This window comes from Pongo pygmaeus, chromosome 1 (assembly GCF_028885625.2).
Source record: "Pongo pygmaeus isolate AG05252 chromosome 1, NHGRI_mPonPyg2-v2.0_pri, whole genome shotgun sequence".
Lineage (NCBI taxonomy): Eukaryota > Metazoa > Chordata > Mammalia > Primates > Hominidae > Pongo > Pongo pygmaeus.
Window position 1 is genome coordinate 177,504,004 of NC_072373.2, and position 3,503 is coordinate 177,507,506.

The 3,503-nt window shown below is 43.4% G+C and overlaps 1 pseudogene; it reads left to right on the forward strand.

The window, feature by feature from the left end:
- The first annotated feature begins 3 nt into the window (after positions 1-3).
- Positions 4-327, forward strand: LOC129036382 (ATP synthase subunit ATP5MJ, mitochondrial-like; annotated as a pseudogene).
- The last annotated feature ends 3,176 nt before the right edge of the window (positions 328-3,503 follow it).

Consider the following 3,503-nt stretch of genomic DNA (forward strand, 5'->3'; position numbering starts at 1 on the left):
CTTTTCTAAGTCATTGGATGTGGGGCTCTGGGGTAGCCTGAGCTGTTTGTCCCACACCAAGATGCTTCAAAACATTATTAAAAATGTTTGGATCCCTATGAAGCCCTATTACACCCAAGTTTATCCGGAGATTTGAGTAGGAATGGGGTTGATGAGCCTCTTCATTTATAAAATCAGGAGTACTGATAAAATAAGTAAAATATTGAAAGCTTCTCCACCTGCTTATCATCACCACTAACCAGCTTCACTTAGCATGCACATGAAATGAAACATTAGTCGACCTGTGAATTTAAGCAAGCTATGTTAGAAAGGAACCTGGAAAATCACTGTACACTTATATAAGTACCACTTACTTTGTGGCATGAATAAGTGTACCAAAAAAAAAAACACCCAGAAATGCCAGATAAACTACAATAAATATCATTTTAAGCTGGGTGTGGTGGTACGAGACTGTAATCCCATCTACTTGAGGAGCTGAGGCAGAAAGGCTGCTTGAGTCCAGGAGTTCAAGGCTGCAGTGAGCTACGATTATGCCTGTGAATAGCCACTGCACTCCAGCCTGGACAGCATAGTGAGATCTTTTCTGTAAAAACAAAAAGACAAAAAGCAGCAAGGCACAGTGGCTCATGCCTGTAATCCCAGCACTTTGGGAGGCCAAAATGGGAGGATTGATTGAGCCCAAGAATTCAAAACCAACCTGGGCAACATAGCTCCCTATCTCTAAAAAAAAGAAGAAAAACAAGAAAAATCTTTTTAAATGGGTGGATGCCAGGCATGGGGGCTCACACCTGTAATCCCAGCACTTTGGGAAGCTGAGGTGGGAGGATCACTTGAGGCCAGGTGTTTGAAACCAGCCTGGGCAACATAGGGAGACCTCTGTCTCTACAAAAATATTAACAATGAGCCAAGTGTGGTGGCCCACTCCTGTAGTCCCAGCTACTCGGAAGGCTGAGACAGGAAGATCCCCTGAGCCCAGGAGTCTGAGGTTGTAGTGAACTGACTGCGCCACTGTACTCCAACGTGGGCAACAGAGTGAGACCCTGTCTCAATAAAATAGAATACAATAAATGCATGGAATATGGAGGAGGGAGGGTTTTTCTTTTAATCTTATACCCAATTATAGTTTGTATGTTTTGTTTTTGCTTCTTTTTTTTTTTTTTTAAGACAGAATCTCACTCTGTTGCCCAGGTTGGAGTGCAGTGGTATGATCTCGGCTCACTACAACCTCCACCTCCTGGGTTCAAGCGATTCTTGCGCCTCAGCCTCCTGAGTAGCTGGGATTACAGGCGCCCACCACCACGCCTGGCTAATTTTTGTATTTTTAGCAGAGACAGGGTTTCACCATGTTGGCCAGGCTGGTCTTGAACTCCTGACCTCAGGTGACCCACCCACCTCAGCCTCCTAAAGTGCTGGAATTACAGTCATGAGCCACCAGGCCTGGCTAGTTTGTATGTTTTGATTTTGTGTATATATTAGTTTTATTTTTATTTTTGCTAAGGCATGTTTTTAATTTTTGTTATTGTGCTTTGTTTTCATTTTCATTATTTATTTTGAGTAAGTTATACGTAAAACAAAAATCAAGATTCAAAAAGTATAAAAGGGGCCAGGCATGGTGGTTCACACCTGTAATCCCAGCACTTTGGAAGGCCAAGGTGGGCAAATCGCCTGAGCTCAGGAGTTCAAGACCAACCTTGGCAACATGGCAAAACCCCATCTCTACAAGAAATACAAAAATTAGCCAACGTTGTGGCATGTACCTGTGGTCCCAGCTACTCAGGAGGGTGAGGTGGAAGGATCACCTGAGCCCGGGAGGCAGAAGCTGCAGTGAGCCAAGATACTGCCACTGCACTCCAATCTGGGCAGCAACAACATCCTGTGTCCAAAAAAGTATAACAGGTCAAACTGTAAAACTTGTCTCTCTTACTCTTATTCCCAGCCTCTCAGTTCTTCTCCCCTATCCTTCCAAAGATGTTTGACGTAAATACAATCAAATATACACAAGCATACTGTTATTCCCCTTGTTAACACAAATTTTTGTTTTCTTTATTATTTCTTTTAATAGAGGTAGGGTCTTGCTATGTTGGCTAGGTTGGTCTTGAACTCTTGGCCTCAAGCAATCCTCCTGCCTCAGCCTCCCAAAGTGCTAGGTTCATGAGCATGAGCCACCAGACCCGGCCAAATTTTAGCTTTCTTTACACACTATTCTGCATTTTGACTTGTTTCATACACCAATAGATTTTGAAGATTGTTTCATATCAATGCATAAACAGTTTCCTGTGTTTTGTTATAGCTGCATAGTATTCAGATTATTGATGTACTTTTTCTTTTTTTTTAAGTAGAGATAGGGGCTTGCTATGTTTCCCAGGCTGGTTTCAAACTCCTGGTTTCCAGGGACCGACCTGCCTTGGCCTTCCAAAGTGTTGGAATAACAGGGTGAGCCACCACACACAGCCCCATAATTTATTTAACCAACCCTCTATTGATGGATATTAAGACTGTGATATAGTTTGGGTGTTTGACCCCTCCAAATCTCATGTTGAAATATGATTCCCAATGTTGGAGGTGGGCCCTGTTGAGAGGTGATTGGATCATGGGGACAGATCCCTTGTGAATGGTTTAGCACCATCCCCTTGGTGATAAACTGAGACCTCCTCACCTAATTTTCTTGTTCCTATTCTCGCCATGTGACATGCTGGATCCCTGTCACCTTCAGCCATGATTGTAAGCTTCCTGAGGCCTCACCAGAAGCACATGACAGCACCATGTGCTTCCAATCTTTTGCTATTATAAACAATGCTCAATGTACAGCCATGAACACATGTCATTTCACAGCTGTGTGGATTTATCTGTAGGTTAAATTTCTAAAATTGAAATTTCTGGGGCAATGAGCTTGTGCATTTATAATTTTGATATAAATTACCAGTTGCTTTTCATTTAAAGACATTCACATCAGCAATGTGAGAGTGCTTTGTATATACTGTGTTTAAAACTAAGAGAATAATTTTTTTTTTGAGACGGAGTTTCGCTCATTGCCCAGCCTGGAGTGCAGTGGCGCAATCTCGGCTCACTGAACCTGTGCCTGCCGAGTTCAAGTGATTCTCCTGCCTCAGCCTCCCGAGTAGCTGGGATTACAGGCGCCCGCCACCACGCCCGGCTAATTTTTTTGTATGTTTAATAGAGACAGGGTTTCGTCATGGTGAAACCCTGCCTCTACTAAAAATACAAAAAAAATTAGCCGGGCGTGGTGGCGCGTCCCTGTAATCCCAGCTACTCGGGAGGTTGAGGCAGGAGAATCGCTTGAACCCGGAGGCGGAGGTTACAATGAGCCAAGATCAAGGCACTGCACTCCAGCCTGGGCGACACAGCGAGACTCCGTCTCAAAAAAAAAAAAAAAGTGAGGCGCAAATGGGAGGTGAAGCAGTGAAGTTCGCGAGTGTAGACACGCTCAAGGGACTCATTAAATGTCATTTCATTTAAAAAATGAAATTGAGAATATGTGCAAG